The sequence below is a fragment of the Rissa tridactyla genome, chromosome 1, assembly GCF_028500815.1.
Source record: "Rissa tridactyla isolate bRisTri1 chromosome 1, bRisTri1.patW.cur.20221130, whole genome shotgun sequence".
NCBI classification, from domain to species: domain Eukaryota; kingdom Metazoa; phylum Chordata; class Aves; order Charadriiformes; family Laridae; genus Rissa; species Rissa tridactyla.
The window spans coordinates 93,971,516-93,990,499 of NC_071466.1; the positions used below are offsets into that span (position 1 = coordinate 93,971,516).

The following is an 18,984-nucleotide window of genomic DNA, read 5'->3' on the forward strand; positions in this document are numbered from 1 at the left end:
TAGTCCCCATGTCTACCCTTCCCGTGGTTAAGTTCATGTATCTCAGAGCACTCAGAGAAAGTGAACTCTAATCAAATGGACAAAAGGGGCACCTTTGAAGAGCACACACAATGCCCTCCATTCCCAATCAGGTGCGTTTAGTGCAGCCTAGAGCTAGTCCAAAGGAAACCCCCTTGACCTGTTGACCTACCCAGCATCTTGCCCTACAGATCTGGCTGCTGGGCTGCCCTTTGTGCTAAGGTAGGCATTGCTTAACGTCACTGTCCTGGTGAGGTAAGAAGATATTTCACACATTTTAATGTGAAATCCATTGTTAAAAGTCCTCTAAGCTTCATAAGCAATCTGTAACAAGCCTTTCACAAGGAAAATAATTGTTCTGTCCATACCTCCAAAGGAAGTTAAAGTGTTGGCTTCAGCAGTCCATTAATAGAGACGATTGCAGATGCCTATCTTTGCTGCTAAAATTAAAAAGCGTTATGCTTACTCCTACTTCTATTATTTTCCATCTTAAATATTGTCTCTCTAATCCTGAATTGTTCTGTCTCTCAGTATCCTAATAATGGCTCACATATTCTCTGCTATGCATTTTCTCCTCAAGGTCCAGGATTTTCTTATCTGGCGCTTAAAACTGTTTAACCAATTTAACTACTTTTCATAGTAGCAGCACATCAATAAACTGAAGAATATTGTTTTTCGGGTTCCTACTGAGAAGATAAAACTCAGCGGTCTCCTAATGCAGCAGAGATAAAATACGCAGCAACATTCAGGTCAGAATAATGCAGAAGAAAACTGTATTTGATGCCCTTCACAAACTCTGAGAAGTTACTGCCCGAGGCCGCACGCCCACGTGCATGGTCACCGTTAGCAAGGGCACGGTCGCAAGACCGTGGGTAATCAGGAAGAGGTGGTGGCTAGAAAGCCTATGGGCAACATGGGAAATGCTGAGTGTTGTGGACTTTCTGCAGACTGCCTGACAGGGTATCATCGGGGTCATACAGATTACAGGCCTGCGTGTCTCAGGGAAGTCACAAAGACGAGGACTCATACTTTAGTCATAATGGCGAGATGGCTTAGCTCAGAATGAAGGTCTAAATATAGGCAGGGACAGGTGGGGTGTGGAGTCTACTTAGTAGTTCAGCCCAGGAATTCAACCCATAAAATAACTCATGAAAAAGTAGGCAGGGGGAAAAATGAAGGGCCAGGATGTTGTTGGGTGGATGATGTTCATACCCAGGTCCTTTGAGAAGCTCAGGCAATTGTAACAGCAACCAGGCATTTCAGAAACAGCCGGTTTAAAAGGAAGAAGCCTATAAACTTAGCCTGAATTTATAGCAGACTCCTGGACTAAGGTGATTTCATTTAACCAAGCCTATGGAACAGTCTCTTAAGGTCTACCTAGTCAGTTATCTTAAGTTTGAAAGACAGCTGTAAATGTATGTCAAAGAGTAACATTGTTGTAACTCCTGCCTGATGTTATATACCTAGACCTCCACAATACCACTCTTCTAGGTAAACACCATTTGTACCCTAACGTTTGGGGTATAAAGATGTGAAGAGTATATTTTTTTCTGCCAGAGCTTGTCCGTTAAGGGTTCCATGATGTTAATCGCTGAAGAAGCCACACTGATCGTGAAACAGAAACTGCCGTTTCCTAGAGGCTACATCTTTCTCCAGTAACATAGAATTACTACAAGACTGACAAAGTAAATGCCAGGGTGAATGAAAGGGAAGTGGACGGATGGGTGACTCACCAAGTCGTCATGAAAACCTAAACTTCAAAACAGAAGAAAAACATAATTTGAGAAATTAAAGGGGTTGAAGCTTCACAAAAGGGAAGAATATAATCCTTCTATTTTTCTTTATTTAACAGAGAGCTCTCAGAATGTGGTTGTTCAGTTGTTGGGAGTGTTTTGGGGTTGTTTTATTTTTTTTGCAAACTGCAATTTACTACCTTTCAGTTGTTATTCCCATAAGATTGAGACCTTAAGAAATCAATATGCTTTGCCTAATGTATCAGAAGGAATGAAGGCATTCCAGTCAAGCAGAAATGGGATTAAATAATATAAAGCATGCATAATTAATAATAAATTTGTTTCAGGGTTTTATAATAATTTTTTATGTGGAAATAAAAGCTGCATAACAGGAATAATTTTCAGACATGCAAAATAATAATGAAAACAGCAAGGAGGAAAAATGAGAAATAATTTACTTAATATTATTATTTATCAGGCTAATAACACTTATCTCTCTGGGGCACAATAAAGACAATTTAATGTTTATATAACTCACAGAAACTGAAAAGTGCTATTTAAAGTAGCAGGTATTAAAATATTGGTGTAGCTAATTCTTATTTTAATTTTCCATTTGCATGGTAATTTTTTTTTTACCACTCTTGTATTCAAAAATCATCACAAAAATTTTGAATTTGAATTAAAGTAAAAGGAAAATCCTTTTGTTCGAAAGATGACTGATGGCTACGCTCAGTTTGAATTGCCATACTGCTAAACTGACCTATTCCACAAAAAGATGCTGAATAAGAAGCTTCCCGCTTACTTGCATAGACTACAGCCATTCCCTGCAGGTGTTCACTCTTTCATTCTGCTTCCAGGTTTTGTGGTTTCGTTTTTTCTTTTATATGTACATAAACTCCTGTGGAAGCAGCTGTGCCCTGAGGGGCTAAGAAAACTGCCTGGTAGCATAATCAAAATAATCTGTAACAGACTTAGGGGGGCTATTTTGGAGAGAGTGGGAGGGAAGCCAGCAGTTGCAGCTGCAGGGAATATTTGCCCCAGAAAGCACACGCTCCTTCCACCTTCCGATCCTTAGCACCAAGGAAATCTGCAGAAGTCCTTCTCTTGCAAAGCCGCATTTATGAAATCTCACCCAGGCCCTCTCCTAAATGTTAGTACATCAGACATGCAGATATATTTGGACAATGAATAAGTTGACAATATTTAACACCTTTGCATCTTATTTGTAGTTTTCCAAACTACACTACCTTACTGATGCACACTCCCCCAGTGTCATCCTGGTTCAACTTCCCAGGTCCTCCAGGTAACCCAGTTCTTCATGAATGATATGTAATCATTCTTCCCACCAACAGTGCCTCCCTAGCTTTACACACCAGCAAACCGTGGTAGTTTACCTCCCTGGAAAAGTTTCTAAACCAAAATATAACTAACAAATAAAACCCCAAACCTGCCCCCTCAACTACTCCTCACAAACAGCCTCTCACAGCCTCTCTCTGCTCTCCCAGGTTCCCACCACAGTACAATCTGCTAGAAATCCTCAGCTCAAGACATCACACTAGTTTTGGTACAAGCTGCCTCTGGAAAACTTCTGCACTCGTTCTCTGTTTATCTCCTGGCTTTTAATTTCTCCTTCCATTGGTGTTTGTTTCACATTTTTGTTTCGTGATGCTCTTGAGATGAGAGCCAAAGGTCTGCAGAAGCTTTCCACCCCTCTGTTTAGCGAGGAAACTACATCTGCTAGTTCTCGTCGTGTTTCCAGTGCTAAGTTAACTCTGGTTGTGCCATGCAAAATAGCTCATCAGTGCAGCACGTATCAAGAGAGTAAAACTCGGGAAGGGTTATTTCCCATTGCTCCCGAGCCGGTGGGTACCACCACATCTCTCCCAGGCTGCAACAGGCTGCAGAGGCAGTCTGCTCAGCTGCGTAAGCTTTGACTTTTGCGGGAATCCCATTGCTGAGAAGATAGCCTAAAAACATAGCCTGCCCTTTCTTGACGCCTGTTGGCATGACAGTAACAAACATCTAAGGCTACTGAACAGAATGGGCAGACTCTGTGAAAGTTACGTTGCTGGGCTGAGTCACCATCATACAACTGCATCGTCCAGACAGATAAACCAGGCAGAAATATTCTGAATCAAGTAATGATTCACATTATTCACCCAAACCAAATAAAATCAAAACTGCCATGGAATGGGATAATCTTTAGTTTTAGGACACCATCATAAATCACAAAAGGAAGGTCTCGCTTTAGAGAAGTACTTCCAAATTTCCTGGCTCACCTATAGCTTTTCTATGCCAATCACTCGTGGACTGAAAGAAGACAGTAGAGGATTCATGCATCTTTATTTCTATAAAAAGTAAGTTCTAATTTTTTGAAAGATCTCAGAGTTAACCAGACAGTGAGGTGTATGTTTCATTATTAAAACTGATTTGCCTCACATTGTCCACGAGAACTAAGGGGAAATTAAGCTCCTGCCTTGCAAAATAAAGCACCTCCAACACAGAAGTTGCTTTTCTTGTATTTACAACCGTGAAATATTAAGGCTTGAAAAAAGAACCCTGTCTGCCCATTTTACTTTTCATCACAGTTTCCAAAATTAAATCACATTTTACAGTCTGGACACAGCAGTCCACGACTGGGAAAATACAGGATATTAAATCTGCCAGGTCAGCCCAGGACTAACAGTAGTTCAGTAGATCCATTCAGAAAATGGGGGATTGGAAATACATATCACCACAGGAGAAATTCTAAGGAAGTGGAAATCAAGATATTCCCATCGTGCTAGTGTGGGAATATGTATATGAATACAGGAAAAATTGTCCACAATCCAGCTAAACCTTTTTTTTATTTTTGCAGTGAATCAATTGACGTAATCACAGAATTTCTGATCTGAAACATAATCAACAGAAAGTGGATTGAAAAAAAAGAAAAAGAGCTTTTGCTTCTATGCAAACTAACATCTCCACACATAGGCCAAGTAGCCAGCAATGCACGTGGATGCCTAACAATGGCAGACAGGATTTTTACTTTTTTGTTCCCAACACAAGTTAGTCTAGTTACTTTTCTGCAGAGAATGTCTGCAGAAATCACAACAGTCTAGGAGAACTCTTGGGTCAAACAGACAATGTTTGCATTAGGAGCAAAATAACTCAAAGTACAATCAAATTACAAAGGAAGCTGCAAGAAAGTACAAATATGTCCTGCAGTTTAAAAATGCCTTTTAACAGAGAATCAAAATGGATAAAAGAGAGGACGTGTTATTCTCTCTTCTCTCTCTTTGAGGATATAATAAAAAAAGTCAAGTACAAAAAAATCCATTGGGAAACTCTGCACATTCAAAATTATTCTACTTCAAGTCACAATGTGTACTATAGAGGTGCTTAGCTTGATAAAGGTGAAATCTTGTCTCTAAAACTCTGCATGTTCTTCAGACCCAATCTTATTTTAAAGTAATAGACTGAAACTCAATCTCTGGATTCAGTCATGTAGAAAATAAGTTTGGACTACTAAAATTAGCAGCAAGTCTTCGCAGAGCTTAATGTTTTAAAATATTTTAACAAAGTTTTTGATATTGCATCTCAGTGGAGTGAGAGCTCAATAATATTGTCCAATTCTATTTTCTAATAAAAAACTGAAACTCCATTCTTATCCATAAAAGAGTAAGAAACGGTCTGCATGTTTTAACATGTTGTCCTAGACAACAGAAAGAATAACATGTAGCTTTTCCCTTCCTTTAGCCATAATACAACAAATGATATGTAATGAGTGGATTACTGTCCCTGAAGGGGCTCATGTGACACAAGAAAAAGCAAATAATGTTTTCTAAAAATCACTTTTTTTTTCTTCTCCCAAAAGAAAAAACAAAACAAAACCACAGAACCACACCTAGTTTTTTCTCAGGAAAGTTATTCTTCCCAGCTGCTTATAAAAGGAGTTAGGAGATCAGCCTAAAGATAGTATAAAGTAACAATGTAAATTAAAAATTCAAAGCATAATAATTGAGCTTAAAACCTTATCATTCATCCTTGCCATTAGGAAAAATATGTGAAAAATCAGATGGTGTTTGGTCCTTTCTCCAGAAGGACACTATTTGTCAAGTTTGAAAAAGCTAGTGAATATTTCCTCTCAAAAAAAAAAATCATCTCTTTACATGCCTGTTAATTTAAAAAAGGAAAACAGAAATAGTAGAACGAAGGTATTATCATCATCAAAACAAAGGAAATACTGGAAATCTGGAAGGCAATTTTTCAGGTGAACTTCCAGAGGGGCCTGTGCAGGAGCAGAAGTACCCCCTGGTTGTGCCTAACCTGGCATGGGGACCTGAGCAGAGCTCACTTCTAGCCACACAGCTCCTCCCTGAGCGTTGTTTTATGAAGCAGACGGAAGGCTGAAGCCTAATGAAACACAAAGGCATTGCACAGCACCTATGCGAACAGACCTTGCAATCAGATTTCCAAAAGCCACAGGAAGTTGAGTTTAAGTAAAAATTACAGGACTAAATCAATTACTTTTAAAACAATACCTCGGTCTTTGGAGAAGACCAGAACATAGTTTTATGTCAAAGATTGAAACAAATCAAGTTATTCAGCATAAACCACTGAGCAGGAGAAAACCAATTATTTATGCTCTATTATACGCTACGTGGTATTAAAATCTTTTGCATTATTTATAATAGCTGCACTCGTTATACCAGAAATTGCTTGCAATCTTCAGTATCACCGAAAGGTGGCATTTGAAATATCACAGAATGGCACAATTTCACGATAAGCTTTGAGTAATCAAAAGCTTCTTACACAAATAGATTTATTTTAATTATTTTTTTACTGCTTGCATACAGAAACTGACCTGGCCAAATTGTCTAACCACATACAGCAGATGACAGATAAAAAGAGACAAAGCATAACTGTACATATCCTTAGAGAACCTCAAAGACATAGGAGTGTATGAATCAATTACAGAAAAGCAAATACACAAAATAATAATAGATTAAGAAAAAGGTCATGAAACTACCAGGCAGGCAATAAGTAGCTAGGAATAGTAACCAATAATTGGTTCAATATATATCAAAACAGTTTAAGGCAGAAAAATAAGTCATGTAGTAATTTTATTTTGCAATTTTCAAGAGTGTCTTTTTTATTCCTGCACTACATTCAAATACATAATTTTCTTAAAGGCTAATTAAATAAAAAAAACCTAACTGAAAGGTACGGAACGTGATTTTAAAACCACTTCCACCATTTCTTTCCTCTGGTAAAGGGCTACAAAATCTTTTTCTTTTTTTTCTTCCCCCTGATCTTCGGCTAATGGAGTGTAGTAAACAAAAGTAACAATATCTAGAAGTCTAATTTAATTCCCTATTAAATTTTTATTGAGGTTTGGTTATTACAGAATTTTATGACACTGCAAGCAAGACCTGCTGTGAATGAGTGGAGGGGGGAAAAAAAAAAAAAAGAAACAGAAGAAAAAATCCAGGACTTAATGTACGCAGAGTCCTATGAACACGCTACCTGTTACACCAACAGCCTCCAGAGAGGTAACTCGGTGCTATCTCTGCGATACAGGAAGCAAACGCACATGTTCAGTGACTTCCCCAAAGGCACACAATATAAGGCAGGGAAAGACCAAACTAGAAAGCACTCTAATCGGTTTTCCTGGCATTATACACAGGCCTAGAGACTACAGTGTCTCTTTGCTGCATTTTCTCCTCAATCCCATTAGAAATTCTGTGTGTAATTTTCCCTACTCCATCTGCATATAGTTTTTGAAAATTATACTACAAAGATCGAAGCCAGTTATTGTCCTTCGGAATTACAGAACCTCATTGATTTCAGTAGCCGTGGGTATCCAGAAGCTTTGAATTTGTTCATCTATGGCTAGTTTTAAAAGAGTAGGAAAAAGAAAACTGTTTATAGCTGTTCAATAGACCAAACTCGTCAAAGAAGCAATTTAATTGCAGCTGAGGTGAGAACAATACAAATGCTCTATTCTTCACTTCTCTGAGAGGGGTGAGGAACGGCAGAGGAACGTTTCCTCTGGCCAATGGGTTTCACGAGCACGCAGAGATCATGCATTTTTAGTCAGCTATTGTTCCTGTTCAAATAACTGACTTGAGAGTTTATTTCAGAATCAGTACCATTAAAACGTACTGTTGGAATGGCACAGCACACATCTAGAAGAAGGAACAAGCCTACGGGAGAGCCACTCAGTGTTGATCCACATCTTTATAACTGGGAGGATGTTTACAACATCTAAGAGAAGCAACCTTTTAGAAATTCCTTTGAGAGGAATTTCTAGAACCAGCAATATGAAATCTCTCTTTACCCTGCTTCCACAAACTCTACATGTTTTGAGCAACAGCTATAAAGGCAAAGAAACCATGGCCAAAATACTCATAATACACTTTCATGTATGTTTTATCTAAACAAGGAATCAAAGTATCCGTTATGTTTAGAGACAGCTGCTTTCAAGAAATCTCTACTATATTATGTTATATGACAGATTTTGAGGTTTGATTTATGTATATTCCACTGAAAGCAAAATTCTTTCCAACTGCTTTGCTAGTACCTTACTAGATCCGTTCAGACAAGACTTGGAATTTCACTGTCAACATTTAAATTAAGCAATCAGTGCATGTTTTGATAAAAGATATGTAATTCTCATTCAACACAGGACATTATGAATTGCACAACAGTTTTCTAGGTAGTGACAAGTTGAGCTTTTTTGCTTATATCAAAAATAGAGCTATAGAATATAACAACCCATTAAATGAAAAATGCCAGAAAAAAAAAACCTGATCTGTAAATTTCCCAAAATACCACAGCCAGAACTCGAGGCATACAATCCAAGGGGAAAAACTTATAAACCTCTGTCCAAAGGTAAGCAAAATTCATGTTTTTCTTCATTAGTAACCACATCACTGAGTTTTTTTTATTTCTAAGAATAAGTGCATTGAGCTACACTCCTAATGTTATAATTTGTAAATAAAAGAGGGAGCAGTACTGAAGAGTACTTATGATCTTGTCATAAAAATGGCACACATTTGGAGCGTAAGTCCGGGTGCAAAACATTTCTCTGTGTGGCTTTAGCAAAAAGGAGGCACCCAAAGCCTCTCGGAGCAGCCGGGTACCAGGAGAGATGCTCATGTGCAATGCTCAGTACCCAGCAACAGATTTGTTGCATCCACTCCAGGCTTATTTTGCACTCGAACACACAGCCCACATCGTTAGTCAGCCACCAGGGTCACAAATTTAACAATAAGCTAGCATGAAGTTTACAGTACTGGGGTTTAGAAGACCAGACCTTAGAAGCATGGCACATATCCACACTCTGGTCCACCTCACACCCTGGGATGCAGCAGAGCAGAGGCCGGGTTACAAAAGCCATCCATTAGAAATGGAGCTAAAAGTCACAATGCATTTGTAGAGACCTCAGTCAAGCCCTGTCCAGTTTGCCTTGCCCAATTTCACTTGCCATCAGCTCAAATCCCAGACAGCCCTTCCTGTTGGGCTCTCCAGAGCTGCAGGTGATGGGTAACCGGTGGGTAACCACTCCCTTTAATGGCAGCAGAGAGGTGAGTGCTCAGCCTACCATGTAAGCCTCTCAGACCTGCTTTTGGAGTTCAAAGAGGACCTAGTCTCACCAAAATACCCATGACAAGCATGCAAAACCAGAGAAACCTTCTCAGCAGTGTTGGTGCTAGGGCTGCCTGAGAAGGACAAGGGCAGCTGAGCCCCATTTAGCTGCATCACAGTTTCTTCTCCAGGCAGGAGCGCAGTTTCCTGCAGCCTAATTTCTGAAGGCAGCACTGGCAGCAAGCATCATGTGTATTACAGAGCATTACAGGAGCGCCGTGGGGCAGGAGAGCAGGTGACGGAGAGCAGCGCAGCTCCACGCCGCCTGTCAGCACTGGGTGCAATTCCCACTCCCAGACCAGGATCACCCAGACCCTCTTTCTCCTCACTCTTTTAAACCAAAGCTGGGGCAGGCTCAGCCAGGGTGCTTCATCTGCCTGGGCTCTCCTGCAACCCACCCACAGCTGCGTTGCTGAATCCCTGCAAACGGGTAGCAAGCGTTTTACTGAGCTGCTGCCGCCAAAATGAAGATACAGGGAAGCAGGCGAGTGAGCCGGGCTGGCAGGGGAACTGCTCAAGAGAAAGTTCTGCTATGACAGAAACCGTGATTTTGTTGGGAGGAGGAAAGACACGAGGTGACAGTGAAACAGACTATGAAATAAAGGAGATTAAAAAAAAAAAAGTATGCGAGGAAAGAAAAACAAGCCTATGAAACAGAAGTTACCCTTATGGGAAAATTTAAAACTTTTCCAGTCAGAGAGATTTGCCTCTGGCCTAGATGAAGTGAGAGAACAAGAACTTCCTTTAGCCAGTTTCCAGGAAAATCTACAAATAATACCTAAAATACTAGAAAATGCAACTGTAAGCTAATACAAGCTAATACAAAAGATGGAGGCGGTATTAATAGCACAAATTTGAATGTTCAGTCTAAACCATCCACTGCAGTGAGTTGTGTGGGTCAGAAGCTGAAGTAGTAAACTCCACCTGCTTCCAGACTTCTCGAGTTCAGGATACTCTGAATTGGTATCTCATATATATCCAGTTTCAAAAGATAAGTTTCCAGTTCTACCTACTCTAAAACTGTGAGTTTTGACACCTGTAATTGTTTCAGTGGTATCAAAGCCACCTCTGTAGACAACTGCAGGTTCTGGATGAGTGCCTGACAGAAGGTAGCACTAAAGAGATGATTCAGTAGGTTTGGCACCAGCCTTCAGCAGTAACATAATTAAAAAAAAACACTAGGGGTTATTCAATAACAAAACCATATTCCCTACAAATCTCCTTTTTTGGGGGGGTTTATTAGGGACCCATCTTCCACTTAAGGCAAATTATGAATTAGATGATCCATTAAATACCACACAGTTGTCTTTGTCAATAAACCATTTTTGTTGTCAGTTGGTTATGCTGAATCTAACATATTTGACACAGGCTACAGTAAAAGTCAGGCTGAAATTTACATCAAGTTTTGTGTAAGAAAGCCCCCAAGCTACCTTCTTTTTTTTTTTTTTTGACAGTCTTGTGACACAGTCAAGATTTTAAATACGTTTTTTATTTATGCAAATTAAGTGTCTGCTGTTAGTCATAACAATACTTCTTAATAGAATAATAAGGCGTTAATTGTGTAAGAGCATTTCTAAATTCCTCAAAGACAAGTTGTATTCTCTGAGGAAATTTAAAATACAGCCAAAGGGATATTAGGAGTATTTTTAGAGGCAAAGAGGTGTTTGCCGTAATTCATATATTTTCCAGTCACTCCAACGTTTCCAGCTTTGTTATGCCTCACTGCCTGCAAAGTCAGTCAGCTTCCAGCTCTCAAACATCACTTATTAAAGCTAAAGATTTACACATAAAGCAGACGTTTTCCCCAATGTTCTGGAGTCTTTCTAATTGGTATGATCCAGCGTGCCTGTCTTTCTAAGTCAGTTAAAATACATAACCAAAAATCACAGGCTGCTACAGAGCCAAAAAAAAAAAAAGGTTTAAAGTGATTTTTTTTTTTTTTTTTTTACTTTTAATATCAATCTGTCTCTAGAATTATATTCATTTTCTTCCAGGGCCTGATCCGAAGCTCAGTGAAATCAATGGAAAGACTCATCAGCTTCAATAGCATGGGAGCAGGCTTATAACACACCAGATGCCAAGTATGAAAGTATCCATCTGTCACTGATCCATATCTTGTTATTGTTATGTGCATTACATCAAGGGATTAGTTTTCTAAGAGATGAAGCTTGTAAGGGAGTTGCTGGAAGAATTTATAAACAAGGTTTTATAAACATGTAAGTACACCATAACGGAGGCGCACATCATCCAAGTCAGCAGTGCTACCACGACTGTCCGACAGCATTTCGTGTTCACCTCCACAGTTGCACAGAGAAAGTGCACTATAACTGACACGCTAAAGTCGCTGGCTGCTGGGTTGCCAACAGATTTATAGCTGATGGATACTTCACAAGCCAGCGGCAAGCAGAAGTCAGCATGACCTTCACACACAGGGACAGGGGACTCGGCAGCAGAGCACTGTGACAGCGGTCAGGGTCCCATCACTGGCAGTCGGAATCAGTTTCACAGGAGCATCAACACTGCTCTAGTGTATTATGCAACTATCTGCCCCTATTTCGCTTGAAAAGCAAGGAACATTTTTCCCCAATGACAGAAGACAAGCGTGGTGACACAAGTCATTTTTAAAAGCATGCTAACAAAAGTATAAAAGTCCTCCAGCAATTAAGGATCTTGCTTGTTTAGCTAATTACCCTTTTCAACATTTCCCTACATTTTGGCAAACACGCACAGCCCTCAAAACAAGAGAACAGAAGGTGGGCGCTAATCTGAAGATCCCTCACCATCTCCTTTCTCTCCAAGATGAATCAGTTGCATTTGAGAGCGTGCTGAAAATTCATTTCGCAAACCCATCCCTTTTGCTCACAAGCTGAAGTAAGCAGAAGCAGCGATGCTCTGAAAGCTGTGGTCGTGATGAGCAGGCTCCTATATTTAGGCACTCACCCCATCCACAGTAAGCCCCAAGAAACTACCCTGCCAGCATCTTGCCCCAGGAACCCACTGCTTCTCGCCCCGCTCTCGAAACAGGCTCCACAGCCAGCTGGCCCCCACCTCCTCCCCATAGCCTCCTCCTACAGGTGCCGAGAGCTGCTAGCTAGAAGCTTGTGCACACACAGCCTCCGTCCTCCTCCCAAGCACATCCCGATAACCAGCCAGTCCCACCTCTCGCTCCTTCCCCACCAAGTGCACTTTGCCCCATGCTGTCTCTTCCTCCGCAGTCCTTTCCCCCACCTTGCACTCCTGAATACCCCGTTATCACCACCTGTCTCCAACCCCCAACACATCTCCTTTCATCATTGATTACCTGGGGATAATCCTACCTAACCTTTGCTAAATTCCAATTCCTGCCCTACGAACAAGACACGTGCAAAACCTAAAACTCTTTCCTAGCACAGGCTCAGAAGGATATTTAAGAAGCGGGTCTGACTAAAACAGCCTTCATTGTAATGGAGTTTGCCTAGGCATGGTGATCACAACAGTGCATCGACTTGTCTTCGGCACCTTGAGACATTTTTCGAGCTCAGTTCCAGTTCTTTGAAGCAGTGTTCAGTATTTCACCTTTGGCAAAGCTTACCTGTTCCATATCACCCATTGAATCAGCTGGCATGAGTTCTTATTCGGAGTCACATCTCCAAACCCAAATACGTGTAGAAATAGACTGTTATAACGCAATCTATTTCATACTTTAGTCTGACAGTCTTCTCAAAGGCTATCCTAATTATATAATACTTACAAGAGATTAGCATATCAAAAAAGTTACTTCAGACTGATGAAGCTGAGCAAAATCTTGTTTTGCTGTACACTTGACATCAATTTTGTTTAGTGTTTGGACAAAAAGCAACAGTTTACATCTAAGCTGTTACAGACAATTGGGGTATTTAAGTCACTAGCATACAGACTTGCAATGCATACTAAATTAATACAACTAAAACTACGGAAAAAACATTATCTGATATATTTGTCATTTTATCAACTATAGCAGCTAACCCACCATAAATACCCTGCAACTTTTTCATCAGTACTGCAGACGGAAAATCCACAGTATCACGCACCTGCCCTTGTCATATTGCAGATGGCACAGCAGCAAAGAAAAAGGAACCTGAATGACTAAGGAGGAATTTATGCACTAAGGAGGTTACAGACACGCATGATAAAGAAAGGTGCTAACCTTACAAAGGAGAATAAAAATTAAAAAGCCCATTGCAGCGTTTCACAGTACCGCTTCATCTCACCAAAAAAAAAAAAAAAAAAAAAAAAAAAAAAAAGTTCTCCTAAGAGACCCAGAAAATTCTCAGTATATTTTCCTAACAGTACTGCTCCTCCATGTAACAGAAAGCATCTTTGGGCAACTCTGTCCCCAGAGAACGGGAAGCTACATGAGCTTTTCCACATCATGTTACCCTTCTTCTCTCCTCCTTCAGCTACCAGATTGTGAATTTAAAACAAACATCACACACAAAACTAACTCACTCTTTCTCCAGTGTCTGGAAATTGAACAAAGATTTTTGTTGTTGCTATGAGGATACAGACATTTGATTTGCCAGGCTCACATTTAAATTCCTCGTAATCAGAGTGATGGTTACATTCATCAGTAATTAAAGGGGTGGGTTTCCCTCCCCTTCATGTCTCAGAGCAACGATGGGTTTTAAAGGAAACACTAACCAAGTTCCATGTGAATTTATTGGCCTACAGTTAGATTAATTCTCTCCTCATTTTGTTGTTTTTACAAGCAAACAGACCGCATGCTACTGACTCCCATTTAGAATGGACATTGTCACCCATTCGCCTCTGGAAAAGTTCCTGCTTACAGGAACATTCACTTGGAATGAATATTACACCTTTGCCATTCAAAAAAAAACAAAAAGGGAGTGGAGCTGGCTGTGCTCATGTGGGATGTCTGCACTGGAAATTACTTGAAAAGGACTAGGAAACCATGTGCAAAGCTCTGGACCGGTTTACATTCTAAAGCCTGGCTGTTGGTAAGGAGGACATTTTATTTAAAAAACACAGGAAAACTTTTACAAGAACTAATAATGTCTCAAAGAAAATATTGTCAGACTTTGCTTTTTTTCATGTTTTCACAGGGTTTTTTTTTTTGCTGATTCAATTAATTATTTTGAAGTTTTCACCCTAGATGCCAGCATTTCCCACAGACAACATTAAGTACAGTTACATATTTTATCTCTAGACTGGATCTCTGTTATTAGGTCAGAGGCACAATTTATTACAGAACTAGATGCTAACATATAATAATTTCATCTTTCTTCCATTTATTCGCAATGGGTGGTAGTGATCTGCATGAATAGTGTTGACTTCACTGCTCAAATGGCCCCATGGATATCCAGTCAATAGCGCGCAATAGACACTGAAAAATTAGAGCCTGCCTGTTTCCCAGCAGGGCTGATGGAGAACAACTCCAAACTTTCCAACTTGTCTGTATAACATCATAGAAGTAATTGATATTATGTTACATTGAATCAGCTGTGTTTTTTCTTATTTTTCTTTTCTTTTTTTTTCCCAGAAGCATACTTTATCAGAACTACATTTATTATTCATATTGAAGTTCTGGCTCAGGACTCACTGTGCTAGGCTTTCACAAAACACTGATGAAAGATGGTTCTGGATCACAGAATTTACAGTCTACAAGACAGATGAAAGATGAATATAAAGAAGCCTGCATTGAGAAACATGAGTGCTCAGCGTGCCAGAAACTGTCTCAGCACAGTGATTGCTGAAGAGGTTAGACCAGTCCCTGTGCTCGTTTCACCTCAGCTCTAAGCGAGAGCACTGGCGAGTGCCGGGTTTTTCATATGGAGAGCACATTCCTTGAACTGCACCAGAGATACACCTGTCTCCCCACAAAACTCCCCCCATTCAGTAGCTTAAGCTGCTAGTTAGCCTTCAGAATGAAATTATTGCAGTCACTTCCTAGCTCATTTAGATTTGAATTGGTGATAGAGGAGAAAAGGAGGTATAAGTGATAAGTTGTTAAACCACTTACATGACAAATTACCTAGAAATGCTGGGTGTTGGTTTTTTGTTTTGTTGTGGTTTTTTTTTTTTCCATGAACCGCTATCACTTATAACCTCTCAAAAGAACTTTCCATGTGAAGTTATAAGCAGACGAGTCCCTCGATTGTGTATTTCATTGTGTTTTCTCTTTTTCTCTTAATTTTATAGATGAAAACCAATACTGCTAGTTAATCTATATCATTGTTTTCTACCATTTCTATCTAGATCCAGAAAAAAAAATAGGATGGTTATGAAGTGCATTTCTTCCTGCCCTCATGCTCTCTGTAGTATCAGACAAAACTATGATAAATCTAAAGGAGGTAATTATGTTACTGAAATTACATATTAAGCCCTCACTGCTAGTATACTGTCACCCTAGGAAGAGACAGAAGAAATAACAGGGACTCATGATTGTACTCCTTTTCTTTTTCTTCTTTTATTTCCAAAGAAAAGTCTCTGCAATGGGTTATGCACCTTACTATTTAATTAAGCTATGAAATCAATATTAAGCTACAGGTTGATTTTAGTACTACTGAACTCTTTTATTCCTTCAGAATTTTTAAGGTCAACATTTCAATGACCAGTCTGGATGGTTGGTATTGTACCAGAGCAGTTAGTGTTCCAAATCTTCCAAGAAAAGGGGTATGAGCAAAGTATCACTGCTTAGGTCCCTCTTGAAGATGAGCATGTTCTGCCGGGAAGTAGATGTCTCCCATCGACACATCAGTTCCTTCATTTTTCAAGATAGCTAATTTTTACAGGCATTTTTGTTCCCCAAACCCTTTTCCAAGCGAACAGAGACACTACATAACCAATGTTTTTATTATGACACAGCCGCCCTACTTGTTCCCCTCAATATTTAGTTTGTCTTCTTGCTTTTCTTCTCTTTCAGCAAGACCCTTTTGCAATTCCTCTGACTGCATTTCTGGCTGAATCAGACTCCTAAAATTTCTAGAAAAGGAGGATTACAGAGGAATTAGACCTAAAAGGCGGTGCAATTCAGGTATAAATGAGAACTTAAATGTACAAAGAGACTCCAAGGAAAAATGCAGCTTTCCAGAAGAGAGACCTCCTGTCTTCTCCCCAAGGGAGGGACCCAACAAACGCCAAATAAACCACCCCCAAAGAAACGGCCACAGACAAAAAAAAAACCCAAACACCAAAAAACCTGCCCAAAACACCACACTTGCTATCTCAGGTCAATCTTAAGACAAGAACAGGAATTTTTTTTCAGCTCAGTGTTTCCTGAAACTTTGTAAGACAGCTGAGTGTGAAAAAAAAAAAGCACAGAAACACTTTATTGCATCTTACAGTTTTACCTAAAACTAGGTAAAGGTGATACTGAGAAACATCTAGGTGACTGCATTCTCAGGGAAACCACTCCTGAAAATGTCTCTTAGGAAAAGTCAGATCTCCACAGCTGTAGACTGCTTCAAAATGTGCTGCTTTTTTTTTTCCTGTAGTACCATTTCCTATCATACTACTTAAACTTCTGATAATATAATCAAATATATGCCTCTAAAAATAGAACACTTTTTCATAATTGAAACTTAATGAAATCTGTCATACATATTTTAAACAGGTTAAAAGAGGAGCAACATACACTTTCACAAAGATTTCTGCTTCTAGTTGGAAATTGGGGAGGGGGGGGGCAGGGGAGAAAAACCAAAACCAACCCACACACTCCCAAAAAAACCCCCACACTTCAAAGAAATGCATAATCCTGCTACATAGTGTTGCTAGTAACACGGTCTGTCTTTACTTCCGTGGTGCTAGAAACCATCATAGATAGCTCATGACATTCAAAACACACGTGAAAGTGCTAACTGATGATGTCTGTCTCATTTTAAACACAGAAGTAAAAATTGAGAATACACCAGGCTGGATGGGGCTTTGGGCAGCCTGGTCTAGTGGGAGGTGTCCCTGCCCATGGCAGGGGGGTTGGAACTAGATGATCTTTGGTCCCTTCCAACCCGAACCATTCTGTGATTCTATGATAAAACCATAATCTAAGGTCTCTCCAACATTTTAGGGCTCCTTTCCAACAGAAACAGGAAAACACAGTGTTTAGCATAAGTGTGGACAATTATTTGAGTTTGTATTCTCAGTAGTTTTGAAAAGCCATTTCTCATTTCTCCTTCATTTCTCTCACACAATGAAATTATTCAAACAAGCTTATTTTCCATTAATAATATCAGGTTTAAAATACACAAGGCACTTTTAGAGAGGAAAATAATAGCGTTCTGGCACACACAAAAAAAGATAAATTGCTCATGTTTGTTTCTTTCTATAAGGAAAAGTATTCACATTTCAACTTCCTTTTTCCAGGGAAAAACAATAAGTACACCTTGGCAAGCTTAGAGGGAGACTGGAAGAGTTTTGTTGTCTTTGGTCCCCTCCTCCCCCTTTACTGAATGCCAGTTTTGAGATGCTTATGATAATATGTAATTTTAACATCGAAAGACTGCTAACGCAGTTTCCAGTGGTAGACTTACGTGTAAGTGTACAACCTGGACGCGGTTATCGATAAGATTCAAGGAAATATACACACACATCTATGCCTGTTTGGAGGAAGTTCATGCTTTAGCAAAGGGAACACACAACAGGCCACTTTATCCCTCCTCTGTAAATCAGATACCTTGTTGCAGGCACAGTTGCCTAGATACAGAGTAATCGGGGTAAGTGAATAAATCAAATTATCAATAACATACACGATTGCATCCTATTATTGAAACAGTCAATTGAAGTAATTTTTAGATTAGTTAGAAAATAGACATTTAAAACTTACTGGGTAATATGAGATGCCAAATAACTTAATTAAATAAGCATTAGTAGACATTTTAAGATTTGTTCATTGCAGATACACTGGAAACATTGTCGTTCTTCTTACACCAATAATTGCAGGAACTCTCATGTAAAGTATCTCTCCAGTCACTCTGAAGTAAACACTCAACCAAATGCTTCGTAAATTGTTATTCTCAATACAAGGTAGACCCTTTCGCAACAAACTTTCGATGTGACCGTCTGAAACAACTCTGTGCTTGCTTTGATTTTACTGCATTTGACAACAATGTGATACTGAAAAGATGGGGAAGGTTCAGCTTGGAGGAGGGATGATCAATAAGAGACAGAACAGAGGTGCACAACTAACATATGGTAGAGAAAATGCAAATTAGGCACTTCTAATTGCTGTGCCTCCTAATGCAGGAGCAAAGGCCAATCAATGAAACTGAAAAGCAGACATTTTAAATTGATGAAGGAAATCTTTTTACACAAGCTATAATTAATCTGTGAAAAATCACTTCCACTAAGTAGAAAGCCTCACAGCTTATTAGAAAAAAATATGGATAATGAGAACATCTATTTGTATTTAACAGGATGATAAATAAAATAAATTGATCATTAATTGGTGGGAGCGTTAAGGGGTCTACGGAAACCAATTTTTAATAAGAGCAACTTATTCTGTCCTCATCAAGCAAAATACTTAATTGTTACATTCGTCTTGGAGCTCTCTTAGATCTCACCATTGATGAGCAGCCAATTGACTATACAAGTAATTGTTCTAAGTTGACATAACAGTTTGGAGTTCACA

At 39.4% G+C, this 18,984-nt stretch overlaps 1 protein-coding gene across 8 annotated transcripts in view; it reads right to left on the reverse strand.

Moving 5' to 3' along the window:
* The window catches only part of DMD (dystrophin), a 1,301,546-nt gene that overhangs the window by 1,237,179 nt on the left and 45,383 nt on the right, over nucleotides 1-18,984 (reverse strand). The window lies entirely within an intron of this gene.